The sequence below is a fragment of the Monodelphis domestica genome, chromosome 8 (assembly GCF_027887165.1).
Source record: "Monodelphis domestica isolate mMonDom1 chromosome 8, mMonDom1.pri, whole genome shotgun sequence".
Lineage (NCBI taxonomy): Eukaryota > Metazoa > Chordata > Mammalia > Didelphimorphia > Didelphidae > Monodelphis > Monodelphis domestica.
Window position 1 is genome coordinate 202572575 of NC_077234.1, and position 18907 is coordinate 202591481.

At 35.5% G+C, this 18907-nt stretch overlaps 1 protein-coding gene across 20 annotated transcripts in view; it reads left to right on the forward strand.

Moving 5' to 3' along the window:
* The window catches only part of TSGA10 (testis specific 10), a 121740-nt gene that overhangs the window by 6730 nt on the left and 96103 nt on the right, over positions 1-18907 (forward strand). For 6 of the 20 annotated variants that reach the window (XR_001624123.2, XR_471242.3, XM_016424848.2 and 3 more), the window contains exons 2-3: positions 9542-9661; positions 13687-13899. The exons of 8 other annotated variants lie outside the window; for them this stretch is intronic. The gene's annotated coding sequence lies outside the window, so the exon portion shown is untranslated. Of the gene's footprint in view, positions 1-4236; positions 4413-9541; positions 9662-13686; positions 13900-18907 lie in introns of all 20 variants that reach the window. 6 more of the 20 variants (XM_016424852.2, XM_056808658.1, XM_056808664.1 and 3 more) reach the window with 2 other exon arrangements.

Here is an 18907-nt window from a genome sequence, read left to right on the forward strand (position 1 = left end):
CTGGACTAGTGCATTTTTCCATAACCTCTCTGGATTGAAATATTGGCTAATGTGTAGAGTAAGGTATATCAGTTATTTTTTCTTCTTTTTTTATTGCCATGTAAGACACAATTCCATATTGGTCATTGTTTTAAGAGCTAAATCATACTTAACAAAAAAAAAACAACAAATAAAACCAAAGACACATTGATGTGAAAGAGGACTCCAACTGTTCTTTCTCTGAAGGTAGAGAGTATTCCCATCACAGATCTTTCAGGATTGTCCCAGATCATTGCATTGCTGAGAGTAGCCAAGTTTTCACAAATAGTCATCATCCAGTATTGCTGTTATTGTGTAATATGTTCTTCCAGTTCCCCTCTCATAATTTTTTAATGCTTTTTAATACATTAGAATAAAGTTTGAATGGCTTTTCATGTGGCTCTTGGCAATATGTTTTTTCTTTAAAGAAGTACTTCATATTGTTTGTCACTTATCTATTTATGAATGTATTCTACTGTTGATAATTTATATAATTTCCTTATAGTTTTGAGTTGTCATTTTTTGTCAGAAAAATGTATGGCAAATATTTTTCCCAGTGCTGTTTTCTTTCTCTTTTAGATATGGTACTTTTTGTTGTTTTAAAGCTTTTTATTTTTATACATAAATATCTTCATTTTTAATTTGGCAAATAGTCAAGAATTTTCTCCCTCTCTACAGTTGGACTAGGTATACTCCATTACTTGTGATTTTTTCCCCATACTTTTTATACTTGGTTCATTAATTAATTTCTTAAAATTTTATTTAATTAATTAATTTAGAATATTTTTCCATGGTTATAAGATTCATGTTCATTCCCAGCCCTCTTCCTATAGCTGAAGGGCAATTCCTCTGGGTTTTATGTTTGTCATTGATCAAGACCCATTTCCAAACCATTGATATTTGCACTAGGGTGATCTAGGTTCATTACTTTAGAATTCAAAGCAGTTTATAATGATGTAAGATTAATGGCATTTTTAATCCAATTGAGTGCTATCCAATTTTTTATCAGGTTTTATTGAAAATATTATTGAATCTATTCTCTATCATTTGGGAATAAAGAATTTATCAACTGCTCATCTAGTTTTTGCCTTCAGTTCTAACTGAAATAGCTATTCTCTATTATGACCTAATTTTTGTTTGATTAACAGCCTTTGCCATTACAGCTTAATAGTATAATATCAGCTCTTAGTTTAAGTACTACTTCTTCCATTTTCCTCCAAGTATTCTTGTCCATTTTTTCTTCCAGATAAATGTTATAATATTATTTAGTTCTGTGGAGTATCCTCATTGTGATTTTCTTTGTATTCCATTAAATATATAAATTAATTTTAGCTATTACCATTTTTAGTTGTAATACTCTGGGCTCACTCCTAATTAGTACTGAACCAACAGGTTATATTCTCCTAAGGAAACGACTATTCCCTTAAGATTCCTGAGATATTGGGGATTTTAGTGTTGTTCATGAACCCCCCATTTTTGGTGCTATAACCCCATACTGAACAGCCAGTTGACATCAATTAGCTTTTACTAAAGGATTTTTACTGAGAAGGTATTGGAAAAACAGTAGTTAAAAAATAGTCTTCCCCTAAACTCTTCCCCATATGCATATATACACACATACACAGATGCAGACACATACCTGGAGAGAGTGGGCTTGAAAGTATAAAAGTTTTGAGGCAGAAGAGTATTTCATGACACTGTGAGAGTTCTCCCTTAAGAGAGTCCCTACCAAGTTTGCTTTAGAGAAAGGCATTTTGTTTTTTAAATAAACCCTTACCCTTCCATCTTGGAGTCAATACTGTGTATTTTATTGGCTCCAAGACAGAAGAGTGGTAAGGGCTAGGCAATGGGGGTCAAGTGACTTGCCCAGGGTCACACAGCTAGGAAGTGGCTGAGGCCGGATTTGAACCTAGGACCTCCCATCTCTAGGCCTGGTTCTCAATCCACTGAGCTACCCAGCTGCCCCCAAGAAAGGCATTTTTAATGGATGTCACTCCTGTTGCTCAGCTGAAAAAGGAATGTCCTTTTGTTACTTTCAGTTTTGAAGATTTTTCTGATGTTTAAGAATCACAGAGGTCAACTATTAATTCTCTCCAGCTTAGAAAGAAAGAGGCCTGTTTAAATCAGCAAAATGGCAAATACAGGGCAAAATGAAGCCAGTTCTTAAAAGACCACTCAGGTTTTTAAAATCCATTTTTAACAATATCAATAGGATTATCAGATTTATTGTTGTAAGACTTCCCAGAGATCTTAGTCTAAGGGTTTTTAACCTGTAGTCCATGAACTTTTTTTTTTAGCCCTTACCTTCTCTCTTAGAATCAATACATGTATTGATTCCAAGGCAGAAGAGCAATAAGGGCTAAGCAATTGAGATTAAGTGACTTGGCAAGGGTCACATAGCTAGGAAGTGTCTGAGGTCCAATTTGAACCCAGGACCCTCCTGTCTCTGAGCCTGGCTCTCATTCCACTGAGTTACCTAGCTGCTTGCTCCCTATCCATGAACTTTGGAATATGAAAAAGTTGGCTATACTGATCAAGACAGTGATCCAAGGCAATTTCAAATGACACATGATGAAAAATGATATAAGCCTCCAGAGAGGGTACTGGTGAACTCTTGACTATAGACTGGAGCATACTTTTTTCACTTTTGTGTTTCTTTATATTATTTTTTTGTATAATATGTCTAATATTGCATGACTTTTCAGATATAAATTGATGTCTTATTGCTTACCTTCTCAATGAGTGGAAGGGTCCTTTAAATCAATGATAAAAAGAAAGAAAAAAGGAAAAATAATATTCTTAGGATTCCATAGGTTCTTATTAGACTGCCAGAGAAAACCATGATACACAGAAAAGCAAAAAAAAAAATCTCTGACAGTCTAATTTTCTTATTTTACAAATAAGGCAATTGAAACCTAGAAGGATTAAGTGACTTGCTAGGGCTAGCTTCCTTACAGAAAATGATGCCACATTTGATGGGTCAATTTACTGCCAGGATGGATCAGCCAGGTTGCTTTGCTGCTATTTTTCTTACTTGCCTTACCTGCTGCTGCTACTGGCTCCATTGCTTGTTGGATCTTTGATCACTTTAATGGATTTCCAGTTTCTCTAGTTGCCTTGGCATTCCCTTTTGCCTTGGAATTCCCAGAATTCACCTAAAATAAGGAAAGAATAAACAGTAAGGAAACCAATCACTCTTCTTGGACATTCTTTATCCATGCTGGGATAAAGATATGATAGCTACTATGCCCCCTCCACCCATCCAGCACCTTCCTGGAGTTTCTTACCCAAAAGTCAGCAGGGAAATGACTGAGATTTCATCTTTTTGAGATTATGTAATCTGACTTGCACTCAAGATCAACCCAGGCATTCATCCTTCCAGCTCCTCAAATAACCGGAAGACTTCATTTTCATAAAGTATGAACTTTGAGTCATCATGCTGAAACTGGCTTCCAGAGTTCAGTGTCGACAGAAAATGTTGTACTTGCTCATATAAACAATTAGGAAAGGCAAATCTCCACCCTTTCTAAGGATTGGGTCTTTTACATAATGTATTAGCTCACTATGTAAAATGAGCAGCTGCATGGCATAGAAAGCTAGTCTCAATCAGAGAAACTCAGGTTCGTGTTCAGTCTCTGATAAATGTTGACTACATGGCCTTGGCATTCATTCTAGCTGTATAATTATCATATTTGTAGATGAAACAAAACTAGGAATACAGCAAACAGAATGAAAGACTGGGTCTGAGAGAATCTCAAAAGACCAAAGTATTGGACTGAATATCTAATACATTCCATAGGAACAAATAACACCATATACTAGGTTACCAAAACACAAAACAATTCAACATGTACATGATGTTTATATTTAATCCTGGAGATAGTAATCAGTGAGCTGATTGTATTTCTTCCTCCTGTTTTTTGACCTGTCTGGTTTCTTTCAAGAATCAGTTTTCCTTATGAAGCCTTTCCTAATCTCCCAGTTGCTATTTCACCTGTCTTTGAACTGTTTTATACTCATTTTTATTTATGTTTATACTTTTATAGGTACTTATCTTCCTTATTATAAAGTAAACTTGCTAAGGACAGAGAATGTTTCTCTTCCTTTAGATTCCTAGGACTTTGAATAGTGCCAGATACACAAGATCATAGCTTCATAGAATCAGTTTGAGTTGGAAGGAACTTTCAGTAGAAATATGATCTCATTTATGTATTAAAGGAAACTACACTACAGAGATTTTCAGCAGCCATCTAGTCATTGACCTACATAAAGGAACATCCCTTGCAGCAGTGATGGTGAACCTTTTAGAGACAGAGTACAAGGCCCTGCCCACACCTCACCCCTCAGACTGAGTGCCTGGCCCTGCTCACCCCAGAGACAGAGTACCATGCTGGGTATGTGCCTCCTCACACCCTTACCCCACACAGGGGAGGGGGAAAGCACTCCTGTTGAGCTGCTGGGCAGAGGGGTAGGTGAAGTAAGGAATGTCCTCAGTGAGTGTAGAGAGGGGGAGAGGAGTGGCCTGAGTTCTCTGCTCTCCTCCAGCTCTGCCACCTATGAGCTTCCTCCCTTCCTCCCCTGTGCTCTCATTGGTTGCGGGGCAGAAGGGCAGTAGAGGTGAAAAAATGTCATCAAGTATAATGGAGAGGGGGAGGGGAGCAACTCCACCTGAGTCTTCCTGCCTTTCTAATAATAAACTTGGGGCAGGGGAGAAGGGGAAGACAGCAGTATTCCTGCAGAGAGCATGCCATTTTGGGCACCTGTGCTATAGGTTAGCCATCGATGCTATACAGTATAGCAGACAATTTATCTCCCCCTTCTGCTTAAAGTCTTCCAAGGAAGGGGAATGTACAGCCTCCCAAAGTAATCCATTCAACTTTTGAACAACTCTAATTGTTAGGAAGTTTTTCCTATGCCCAGTCTAACTTAACCTCTTTTTTTCTTTTTCAAAATTTTTTTAAACCTTGCCTTCTGTCTTAGAATCAATACTGTGTATTGGTTCTAAGGCAGAAAGTTGTAAGGGCTAGGCAATGGAGGGGGGAGGGGGTTAAGTGACTTGCCCAGAGTCACACAGCTAGGAAGTGACCAAGCCAGATTTGAATCTAGTATCTCTCATCTCTGGGCCTGGCTCTCAATCCATTGAGCCACCTAGCTGACCCCTAATTTAGCCTCTTTGCAACTTCTGCCCAGTGCTTCTGAGTCTGCCTTCTGGAGCCAAACAGAAAAAATCTAATCCCTCTTCCAGATGATAACCCTTCAGATACATGTCCCTCTTGCATATTCCCTTAGTTTACCATCTCCATTTCCTTCTACCAGTCCTCAAATGACATTAGATACAAGGCTTTTCATCAATCTGGTTGCCCTCCTTTGGACATCCTCTAATTTATCACTGTCCTTTTAAAAACATGATTCCCAAGCATGGTTCCAAATGGCATTTGATTAGGGCATCATGCAGTGAAACTGGCTCCTCTGCTTGGCTGCTGCAAAGCCCTACTGACTCTTATTGAAGTCACTGTGTAGTCACTAAAACCTAGATGGTTTTCAGAACAACTACTTTCTTACCATGCCTCCTCTGCTTGTCAAGTTGTTTTGTCTTTTTGGTAGCCAGATGTAAGACATTGATTATCCCTATTGGATACATTTTGTTATGTATTCAGCCCAATAGTGCTTTAATCTTTCAAGATCCTTTTGAACCTTGAAACTGTCATTCAGTATATTAGCCTTTATCCAAATTATTGATTAAAACATTGAACAACACAACCAAGAACAGATTTCTAAGTTCTCCACACAAAGTTAAGTGCCCTGTCCTATAGCTTCTAACCTCATGTAGCCTCCAAATGGAGTCACTTCCTCAATTCACATTCCACTGGTGAATGGAATACCCAGAAGGAGTTGATTACTTTCCTTCAAAGTTCTAGAGTCAGTGAGATTTCTAGTACTATTACACTTAAGTCCTTATTGCTAGGCTTCTCATTGATTATCATTCAGAATTAGCTTTTAGAAAGGGTAGCCACTAAGCAGACACAGTTGGTAGAGAAACAGCTCCCTCTATGCCCAAATTGAGGACATGCTCTGTCTGACCTTGCAAATAGAAGAATGGACTCATTTAGAGAATGCATGGGACCAGAGGATAAGCTTATAGCTCCAGGTTACTGAAAGTACTTTTCTCTTTTTGTGGAATCTGTCCTAAGTTCTTTTTACGTTTAGTTTTTTGTGGGGATCTTGGAATCTGTGCATGGCAGAGTTTTGAAGCTGTCTTCCTTTGGTGTGTCTGGTTTGTCTTTAGTGAATCTTTTAGTTCCTAAATGATTGTGTTACTACTATAAGCCACTGCTGCTCTGGGGGGCTCCAGTTAACATTGCCATAGCAGTGAAGGTACCTACTCTCAGGTCTAATGACCTTTCAAGGTTCACAAGGTCATAAGTTGGTCATTTTGATTTCTACAGATTCTTGTTCCCCAAAATGATTCCTTCTTAGGACTCTGGAATCTCCAGCCTCTGAATTCAGAGGATTTTTCCCCTCCTCTATGCTAACAGGCTCTATGCTTTTGTATGTAGTCAGCCAAGAGATTTGACTTGATCATTACATATGCTCTCATCAGATAAATGCTCTACCCTCTCTTAAGTGGCTAGAAGACAGGCCAGCACCACTTGTTGCCTCTGAGCTAAGCTATGGGCTTTTCCTTTCCTCAAGCAATCCACACTGTCTCATTGTCTAGTTTCAATTAGTCAGCTAAATGTTGTCCCCCATATCCCTACTTCTTTGGAGGTATCCTGAATTCTAAACCATGAACTTACTATTCTTTTGAAAAGGAATCATTCATGTTGCCATTATTCCCCAATGTCCATAGGACTTTGATGACTGCCCAGATCTTTTATCTATTTTTGTCATGTGTTTTAGTTATCTTAGTTCCTGAGAACATAGAAATCTTGATTTTCTACTTATGCTTAGCACAGTGCTTTTTATATACATCTTAAATGATTAATATATACTTTTCTATTTCATTTAACCAATCACAAGGATTCTAATTCTTTTAGAATGATTAAGATCTTTTTACTTAAGTGTTTTCTTTTTTATTCAACTCAAATGTCAAAGCCATCTCTTCTTTCCCATTCTTGAAAATAGGAACAATATTCTCTTCTCTAATCTTATGGTGCCTCCTCTGTTTTTCAGTCTTTTAGATATCATTGACCATAGCTTAGAATCACATTTTCCATTTCTTTTATGGCCTGAGAATGTAGACCATTGGTATCAAATTCAAATAGAAACAGGTAGTCACATATTGATGTAGAAAATGACAAATTAACATTATCAGTGATGCATGGTATTTTTATTTATTTTGTTAAAACATTTCCGAATTAAAATTTAATCAGGTTCTAATTGCTCACAAGAGTTGGACCAATTCTCTTACATGCGATTCCTCTGATGAAGGTCATCCAGGCTAGATGACTGGAATCCATCAAGGGATTTATAGTGGCTATCAACACTTGTTAGTCATTTTTGTTCTGTCATTTCGAAAGTAAATAAGAAAGAATCATTTTGGGGAACAGGAAGGTAAAAGTCATTCTTAAACTTATGCATTTTTTCTGTCATTGCCTTCACCTCTTCCTTTCCTCCAGCTCCTCCTCCTTCTTATAGCCTCTCCTCTTCTGAATTACTCAACGAACCCTTTTTGTTGTCTTGAGTTTCCTGTAAGAGCCTCAGCTTATTCTGCATTTTAGCATGCCCGAGACTATTTTTATAGCACCATTTCACACACCTAAACTTGCTTCTCTTTGCTGCATTTTTTTAATCCTAATTTGATTGATGAGCATTTGTGCATCCACTAAGTGCTGATTGACCAACACATTTGAATGATATTGCATAAAATTTATAAATTAAGAATAGCTTTTTATTATGTCTCATCATCCTAGTCATAGGTAGGGGTGTTTCTTTGTTAAATTCTTTCTTTGGTTCTGTCAAAATAATTTAAAAATCAACTTCATAAAAGTTAGTACCTAAATATTTATTCATTTTTTCCTAAACATTATTTTAAAAATTAAATTGTATTTTTAGTTTCAAATTCTCTCACCTTTCTATCCCTTACTTATTGAGAAGACAAGAAAAACAAAACTCATTACAAATATGTATAGTCATGCAAAACAAATTTCTATATTAGCCAGGTCTCCTTCTCCCTTGCTTGCTATCTTTTCTGAGAGGAGAAAGGAAAATGTATTTTAATCTATACTATTAGCTCTCTTTCTTAAGGTGGATAGTTTGTTTCATCATGAGACCTTTGGGAAGTATGGTGGGTCTTCGGGTTTATCAGAATTGCTAAGACTTTTGAGGGTTGATTTTCTTTATAGTATTGTTGTTATTGTAGACATTATTCTCCTGGTTCTGCTTGCTTCATTTTGATTCAGTTCATATTAGTCTAACTAGATTTTTCTGAAGTCCTTCATAATTTATTATAGCATTATCACATTCATTACCATAACTTGTTCAAACATTCCTCAGTTAATGAACAAGTTTCCAATTCTTTGCTACCATGAAAAAAGCTATGACCATTTGGGCCCTTTTTCTCTTTCTTTGATCTCTTTCAGATAGTGACCTTGTAAAAGGTGTTTAAAAGTGTTACTGTTTAAAAGCTCTTTGAGCATTATTTGTTTTCCAGAAAGGTTAGATCAAATTCACTGCTCCACCAGTAGTAGTACATTAAAGTCCCTATTTTCCCACAGTCCCTTCAACATTTCTTTTCCTTTTTTGTCAACTTAACCAACCTCAAAATTGTTTTAATTTGCATTTCTGTAATTATTAGTGGTTTACAGCATTTTAAAAATATGGATATTGATTCTTGTATTTCTTCCTCTGAAAGCTGCTTATACATATATTTTGACCATTTATCAATTGATTTTTAGCCTTACAAATTTGACTCAATTCCTTATGTATCTTGGAAATAAGATTTTTACCAGAGAAACTTGCTGTAAAAATTCCCCCCTTCCCCCAGTTTCTTGCTTCTCAAATAATTCTATCCATGTTAGTTTTGATTGTGGAAAAACTTTTTAATCTTATGTAATAAAAATATCTATTTTGCTAATATGTTTTTAAAAAAATTAATTCTTCTTGCTCTTAGTGGTGTATTAAAATGTAGATATTTTAACATGTTTATTATAACCTGCTACATTTTTAGTAATTTTTTTATCTCAGTTTTTACTTGTTTCCTCATATGTAAATTAATGGGTTTGATTTACAATAGATTATCCCCACAGTTTCTTTAAGCTTTCTCTATGTTTTCTAATTCTCAAGATAGCTTTAAACGCATTAATGAGTTTGTAAATATAGTACTAGATTTAAATAATTAAAATAATAATTTCATATTATTTGTTCTGTATAAATATGAAATCTTCCAGAGTTATGAACTATTTGATAAATTGCTGCCACCATCCTTAGAAGAATAACTGTATTTTAAAAATGTCTTAGTTATTGTTGCAAATTTCAAGTCCATTTTGAATTGAAAATATGTATTTTTCAATCTTCCCAACAGGTTACCACCAAAGAACATGATTTTGGCTTAGGGGCTCCAAAAAATAAAGCTGAAAAATACCATAATACTCCCCAAGAAGTGAGAAACCAAGAGAGACTCATCTATACACTAAATTTACAGGTTATAGCAACTAAACATTTGTCACTTTCTTGCATTAATATGTGTTGATATTATATGGCAAATGAGACTAATAAGAGAAAATATATATAGTAATATAACACTCAAGTCCTTTAAGGCCAAACAGTTCATCCTTAAATGCGTTTATTGTTATTGACAACATAGAGCCAAGAAGTAAACCAATTCCTGCTATTTGCTTACTCTATTTATTTATGTTTGCTATTAAATTTTCTTCTGGTTATTTCATGTACAAATGACCAATTTTCAGAGCTGAGTTTTGTTTTGTTTTTTAACTTTTGGAAGTCAATGTTGCCTAGAGAAAAGCTGAGTGGATTATGATTCTATAGTTACATTTTAATATTATACATCATCAGAGTTGCTTTGTGATATTGAATAATTTGCTTTAATTTTCCACTTCAATTTTATCAAGGATATTATTTTAATTATTTGATTGGACTACTATAGAATATATAATGTTGAATTATTTTTCTTTAAAATTTCCACTTGTGATATTGAAGTCGTGTTTGCTGATAGTGACTTGGGGACAGTCCACTGCAATGATTTTCCTAGGCTACTGGTTAGGGACTACACTGGAATCATTATAGCCCTAAAAAGGCTCTCCAGGACTTTAATTCCACAAGGATCTCTAATGCAAGGTTATAAACTTATAAAGTATGTCAGAGAATTGATCTGTGGTCGGTCTTGTTGTATGGATCATCTTATCTTATGGGACTTTTGTCCAAATACTCCTATATATCCTTGTCACTTCACATGGATTTATGAGTGGTAATGAGAAGTATTAGTTTTAAGCAGGGGAAAGTACCAACTATTAAACCTTTGCTGTTTGAGTTACATTAGGTTTTTATAATTTTAAAGTAGTATGCAGCAAGTAATTTAAGAATAATAAACTATGTGTTTTGATTGTAGATTAAAAATTACACATTTTAATTGTCACAGAGCCCATTATCATTTGTAAAATTCAGAAGTAGGGGTTGACATTTTTCAGAAGGAGGTAATTATAGACAGCAGTTGGCCACCACAAATTTTTTAATCCTGCTGAAGACAGATGGCATAGCCTTACTATTCCTGAACTTGCCCTCTTACTTACTTTTAGCTTGGTTTTAGTTTGCTATATAGTCTAGTTGCTTTATCTTGATTAGAGGCAGCATGATGTGTAGTGGAAAGGATAATGAACTTGAAATTAAATCTTGCCTTCATCATTTATTGTGGAAAAGTCACTTATACTTTCTGAGCCTTGGTTTCCTTATCTGGGACAATACCTATATTATTGGGGCAAGTAGGTGACTCAGTGGTTAGAGAACCAGACCTGGAGACAGGATGTGTCCTGGGTTCTAATCTGGTGTCAAATGCTTCTTAACTATGTGATCCTGAGCAAGTCACCCTGTTCGCCTCACTCTTACCACTCATCTGCCTTAGAATGAATGTTTAGTATCAATTCTAAGACAAAAGGTAAAGGTTAACAACAACAACAAAAAACCCAACCTACGTTATCTGCCTCACAGAGTTCCTTCAAGATCAAATGAGATTATGCTGACAAAATTACTTTGTAAACCTTAGAGTGGAATTGTGATATTGAAATCACTTTAAAAGACTGATATATATTAATTTAAGGTTGCCAAGGAATTCACTTATGTAATTCCAAAGTGAAAAACTCAAGTCAGCTGCCAAATTTTTATGGTGTTTTAATTACAAACAGGAGGAAGAAAGTATTGGGGGAGGGAGGGAGGGAGGGAGGGAGAGAGAGAGAGAGAGAGAGAGAGAGAGAGAGAGAGAGAGAGAGAGAGAGAGAGAGAGAGCGAGAGAGCGCCAAAGCTGGCTTTAAGGCCTTGGATAGCCAAGGTAAGGAAAGGGATTAGTCCTTATCACTTATATGACCAATCTGAAGGAAAGCAGTCCGCGGGGCTCCTCCAACTCCAAGCACCAGCCCCCAACTGACTCTAGCCCTCCTCCTAGGAAATCCTGAGAACTCCAGAGGCTGTTCTCTACCTCACTTCCTGCGTCTCACATGTGCCAATGGTGGCTCAAGCTTGACCTAGGACCACCCAGAGGTCTGTCCTTTTTGCACATGTCTGTTGAAGTCCATATTCTCAAATAATTAAATTTTGAGTTTGCTGCAGCCCTTCCTAATCTTGTTACACTGAGTAGGGCGGAGATTGTAGTTTCCAAGACCTGATTCTGTTATTCCAAGTATCTCTATTGTTATTGATCAGGAAATAGCTAAATCCCATCTTCTAATGAATGGTCTGAATAGGGTGCAGTAATTTTGAAATTCACAGAATATAAATGTCAGCTGTCATAAAGCAGTGATGGTGAACTATTTAGAGACTTGAGTGCCCAAACTGCACCCTCGCACCAAATGTGAGCCCCCCACCTTACCCCAGACAGGGGAGGGAAGAAGCAGTTCCATTGGCTGCTAGGCAGGACAGGTCATGTGAGAAATGTCCTGAAGGCAGTGAAGAGGGAGAAGAGTAGGCCCCCACCCCTACCTCGCACATGTGCCATAGGTTTGCCAATGTGGTCCTAGAGCATTAAAACCTGTTTTCTGTGAATATATTGGTATAACAATCTAATTCATGACAGACTGATTTTAAGCCTTTAAAAAATTCATCTTTAAGAATCTCAAGTTCTTGTTTTTTCAATCTTTTGAAATTTCTGTTGCTTAAAAATAATTCCTCCTTATATCCACCATCAAATATCTTTGGGCTACTTATACTTATTAGTAGGTATTGAAAATAGTGATTTGCATGGCTAAAAGCTTGATTTTTTAAAATAGAGCCTGATTTTTAGGAGTTTGATATGATTACAGAAAAAAAAAACAAATTTGTATGTCATCGAATTCCAGATGTAGATAAACATTCATTTTTTAAAAAATCCTTACCTTCCATCTTAGAATCAATACTGTGTATTGGTTCCAAAGCAGAAGAGTGATAAGGGCTAGGAAATAGGGCTTAAGTGACTTGCCCAGGGTCACACAGCTGGGAAGTGTCTGAGGCCAGATTTGGACCTGGGATCTCCCATCTCTACCCCTGGCTCTTAATCCACTGATCCACCTAGTTGCCCCCAAAACATTTATTTTTAATAAATATTTATAGGTTTTCATGTTTGGAGATTTTTTCTGTTTGGTTATTTTTGGTCTAGTAGTAAAAGGACAATGAAGGGATGATTAGGGATGATGTAATATTTACAAAATCCTTGAATGTAGTAACTGTTGTATTGTCTTTGTATTTCACTACAGAGGCATATTACAGTACCTTGCAAATAATATTTTTATTTGTAGATGAATGCAAAGAAATATTAATATTAAAAACTTGGTTTTCTGTTCATTCTAAACAATCCAAGGTTGGTTCACCTACACCTCCCCCCCCCCCCCCCCCACTCCTTTAGCATAATAGACTGAAGGAACAGTGTAGAGATGAAAATAATCTATTTTACCAATTGCTCTCTTCCTTGGGGAGTGGTAGATCATAGTAGGATGAGATTAGGTTCCTTCCAGAACATCTAGCAAGGGGTCTTGCATAGTGAGCCCAGGCTGAATTTGTTGTTGTTGAAAAATGGTCAGGTCAGGTGGTGGCATGTTATGAAACATGGTCATGGGAGTTAGACCTGGAAAACATCTTAGAGGACATGGAATCCCAACTGAGGATCAGAGAAGTTGAGTGATTTGCCTAAGGTAATCACGGAATGGAGACTGACGACTTGGCTTTCTGAATTCACTACCCTTTTTTTTTTACACTGCTCTTAAATTAACCCTGCAAGAGTTACATTTCTGGTAATGACATCACTTTAGCCAAGAAAAATTTGTTATTAAAATAATAAGGCAATAATTTTTGAGATGTGACTTCATTGCTATCAACAGAAGTATTTCCTGAAAAAAATTTATATGCAAAAAGCAAAATGAATGAAGTTGCTTTTATTATATTCCTATTTTATTATAAAATTCCAACTTGTGCTATTAAAAAAATCTAACCTTGGAAACCATCTGATTCTTTTCTTCCTAATTTTAATAGATTGAAGATCTCAAGCAGAGAAATGATGGCTTGGAAGAACATGTTAGGAAACCTTTGGAACTCAGAAAGGTGTTGACCAGTTAGGTAGATGGTTTAACCAGCCGGAATGTGCTTCTTTGTAAAGAATTGATTAAAGTAGATCAACTAACAGCAGCTGGAAAGAAAGAGAATTGTTGTTGGACACAACATACAGGGATTTTTAAATATTCAAAGGTACTATTAGACATATAACTCATCAGAATTGAAATTTTACAAATGCAGGTAATAATTACTTAGAATGGAAAAGTGAGACCATCAGCCAGTCCATCAACAACAAGGATTTATTATTAAAGCACCTACTATATGGTAGATACTGTGCAGGGGCTCCAAAGACAAAAATAAAATAGTCTCTCCCCTCGAGGAGCTTATATTCTGTAGGAGACAACATATACACCCCTTCCCCCACATATGTATGAGTGTGTGTGTATGTATGTGTATATGTTCACAGGGTGGTAAGGAGGCACTCACAGCAGGGGGAATCAAGAAAGGCACTGTGTAGGAGGTGGCTTTTGAGCTTTAAAGAAAATTGGAGAGTCTCAGAGGTATAGTGTGTATTTCAGAAATGGGGACTGTACAAAAGGCAGAGAGATTAGGAGATAGGAGTCAGAGAGGGTGTGGAATAGAAAGGCAGCCAATGTGGCTGGATTAAAGGGATTGTAGTGTATTATCATTTCCAAAAGAGTAGGGTAGAGACTGGTTGTAAAGGACTTTAAATACCAAACAATTTGCATTGGATTTTAGAGACAATAAGGAACCACAGGAATCTGAAAAAGTGAGATGACATGGTCAGGCCTGTGCTTTATGAATATGACTTTTGTAGCTTGGCAGAAGATAGATTAGATAATAGACTTGAAGCAAGGAGAACATTTTATCCTCACTTTTAAAACTTCAATTTGGAATCATGTTTAAGCTTTAATTTCAAAGGCTAAAAGTTGTTTTTAAGGCATATTTTTATTTCTTGATCCCAGTATGTATGAAATGTAGTTCTTGAAAATTCAAATGTACTTTTGAAACAAAGGTTATTTCATTTACCTTATTTTTTAAATTAAATTATTTTTAAGTTAAAATAAAATAAATTATATTTTAAATTAAATTTAAATTTACTTTATTTAATAATTTAGGATATTTTTCCTTGGTTACATGATTTATGTTCTTTCCCTCTCCTCTTCCTCCTCCTCCCCTCCCTTAACCAACCAGCAATTCCATTGGGTTTTACTTGTGTCTTTGATCAAGATCTATTTCCATAAGAATTTACATCCCTAATCAAATTCCCATCTAATCATGTGATCAAGCAGTTGTTTTTCTTCTGTGTTTCTACTCCCACAGTTCTTTCTCTGGATGTGGATAGTGTTCTTTCTCATAAGTTCCTCAGAATTTTCCTGGATCATTGCATTGCTGCTAGTAGAGAAGTCCATTAAGTTTGATTGTGCCACAGTGTATCAGTCTCTGTGTATAAGGTTCTCCTTTTCTGCTCCTTTCACTCTGCATCAATTCCTAGAGATCATTTCAGTTCACATGGAATTCCTCCAGTTCTTTGTTCATTTTAGCACAGTAGTATTCCATCACCAACAGATACCACAGTTTGTTTAGCCATTGCTCAATCAAAGGACATCCCCTCATTTTCCAGTTTTTTGCCACCACAAAGAGCATGGCTATAAATATTTTTGTACAAGTCTTTTCCCTTATTATCTCTTTGGGGTACAAACCCATCAGTGCTATGGCTGGATCAAAGGACAGTCTTTCAGTGCCCTTTGGGCATAGTTCCAAATTGCCTTCCAGAATGTTTGAATCAATTCACAACTCCACCAGCAATGCATTAATGCCCCAATTTTGCCACATTTTTTCCAACATTTATTACTTTCCTTTGCTGTCATATTAGCCAATCTGCTAGGTGTGAGGTGGTACCTCAGATTGTTTTGATTTGCATTTCTCTGATCATAAGAGATTTAGAACATTTTTTTTATGTGCTTATTGATAGTTTTGATTTCATCCTGTATAAACTGCCTATTCATATCCCTTGCCCATTTATCAATTGGGGAATGGCTTGATATTTTGTGCAGTTAATTTAGTTCCTTATAAATTTGAGTAATTAGACCTTTGTCAGAGGTTTTTGCTATGAAGATTTGTTGCATCCCTTCTAATTTTGGTTGCATTGGTTTTGTTTGTATAAAAACCATTTAATTTAATGTAATCAAAATTATTCATTTTACATTTTGTAATATTCTCTATCTCTTGCTTGGTCTTAAAATATTTCCTTTCCCATAGATCTGACAGGTAAACTATTTTATAACCTAATAGTTTCCTTCTTTATATTTATTTAAGTCATTCACCCATTCTGAATTTATTTTGGAGTAGGGTGTGAGATGTTGATCTAAACCTAATCTTTCCCATGCTGTTTTCCAGTTTTTTCCAGCAGTTTTTGTCAAATAGTCGTTTTTTGTTCCCAAAGCTGGGATCTTTGGTTTTTTTGCCTACTGTCTTGCTGAGGTCATTTACCCCAAGTCTATTCCATTGATCCTGCCTTCTATCTCTTAGCCATTACCATATTGTTTTGATCACCACTGCTTTATAGTACAGTTTAAGATCTGGTACTCCTAGGCCCCCATACTTCTCATTTTTTCATTATTTCCCTTGATATTCTTGATCTTTTGTTCTTCCAAATGAACTCTGTCATAATTTTTTCTAATTAAGTAAAAAAAGTTTCTTGGTAGTTTGATAGGTATGGCACTGAATAAGATTAATTTGGGTAAGATTGTCATTTTTATTATATTAGCTTGTCCTACCCAGGAGCAATTAATGTTTTTCCAATTGTTTACATCTAGTTTTAATTGTGTAAAAAATGTTTTGTAGTTGTGTTCATATAATTCCTGTATTCATCTTGGCAGATAGATTCCTAAATATTTTATATTGTCTAGTGTGATTTTAAATGGATTTTCTCTTTCTAACTCCTGCTGCTGAATTTTGTTGGAAATATATAGAAATGCTGATGACTGAGGTGGGTTTATTTTGTATCCTGCTACTTTGCTAAAGTTGTTAATTATTTCCACTAGCTTTTTGGTGGATTCTCTAGGATTCTTCAAGTAGACCATCATATCATCTGCAAAAAGTGATAGTTTAGTCTCCTTATTGCCTATTTTAATACCTTCAATTTAATTTTCTTCCCTAATTGCCACTGCTAGTGTTTCTAATACCATGTTAAATAATAGGGGTGATAATGGGCATCCTTGTTTCACTCCTGATCTTATTGGGAAGGCTTCTAGTTTATCCCTATTGCAAATGATGTTTTCTGATGATTATCTATCTATCTATCTATCTATCTATCTATCTATCTATACTGTTTATTATTTTTAGGAAAGGCCCTTCTATTCCTATACTTTCTAGTGTTTTCAATAGAAATGAGTGTTATATTTTGTCAAAGGCTTTTTCTACATCTATTGAGGTAATATCGTGATTTCTGTTGATATGCTCAATTATGTGGATGGTTTTCCTAATATTAAACCATCCTTGCATTCTTGGTATAAATCCCACCTGATCATAGTGAATAATCCTTGTGATCATTTGCTGGAGTCTTTTTGCTTGTATTCTATTTAAGATTTTTGTATCTATGTTCATTAAGGAGATTGGTCTGTAGTTTTCTTTCTTTGTTTTTGGTCTGCTTGGCTTTGGAATCAGTACATATTTGTATCATAAAAGGAATTTGGTAGAACTCCTTTGCTTATTTTGTGAAATAGTTTGCATAGAGTTGGGATTAGTTGTGCTTTAAATGTTTGATATTATTCACTTGTGAATCCATCTGGCCCTGGAGATTTTTTCTTAGGGAGTTCTTTGATGGCTTATTTGATTTCTATTTCTGATATGGGATTATTGAAGTATTCTGTTTCCTCTTATGTTAATCCAGGCAGTTTATATTTTTGTAACTATTCATCCATATCACCTAGATTGCCATATTTGTTGCCATAGAATTGGGCAAAATAGTTCTTAATAATGACCTTAATTTCCTCTTCATTAGAGGTGAGGTCATCCTTTTCATCTTTGATACTATTAATTTGGCTTTCTTCTTAACTTTTTTTTATTAGATTAACCAGTACTTTATTTTATTTGTTTTTTTCAAGTATGAGCTCCTAGTCTCATTTATTAATTCAATAGTTCTTTTACTTTCAATTTTATTAATTTCTCCTTTAATTTTTAGGATTTCCAATTTAGTTTTTATCTTGGGATTTTTAATTTGTTCTCTTTCTAGTTTTTTAATTTGCATGCTCAATTCATTGACCTCTTCCCACTCTGATTTGTTGATATATGCACTCAGGGATATAAATCCCCCCCCCCCCCCCAGTACTGCTTTGGCTGCATTCCATAGATTTTTATATGATGTCTCCTCATTGTCATTCTCTTTAATGAAATTATTAATTATTTCTATGATTTTTTTCTTTAACCAACCAATTTTGGAGAATCATATTATTTAATTTCCAATTAATTTTTGACTTGCCTCTCTCTGTACCCTTACTAGTCATTATTTTTATTGCATTATGATCTGAAAAGGTTGTATTAAATTTTGCTTTTTTGCATTTGTCTGTACTGTATTTATGCCCTAGTACATGGTGAATCTTTGTGAATGTTGTCTTTGAGCTCCACTAGTTACTCCTTTAGACATTTGAAAGCTATACCATTTGGTGCATATATGTTGAGTACTGCTATTTCCTCATTGTCTATTCTTCCTTTTATCAGGATATAATTACCTTCCCTATCTCTTTCAATTAGATCGATTTTTACTTTGGCTTTGTCAGATATCATGATTGTGACTCCTGCCTTCTTTTTATCAGTTGAAGCCCAATAGATTTGGCTCCATCCTCTTACTTTCACCCCATGCATATCTACCTTCCTCATGTATGTTTCTTGTATATAGCTTATGGTAGGGTTTTGGATTCTAATCCATTCTGCTATTTGCTTGCGTTTTATGAGTGAATTCATTCCATTCACATTCAGAGTTATGATTACTAGCTATGTATTCCCCAGCATTTTGCTTTCTACTCCTGGTCCTGCCCTTTATTCTTTCACTATTTCCTTCTACACTATTTGCTTTTAATCATTCCCCCTAATCTCCACCCTTATTTTACTTCCCTTCCCACCCACTCTCTTCTTATTCCTCTCTAATTTTTTCTTTAGAGTCTATTAAATTCTTTCC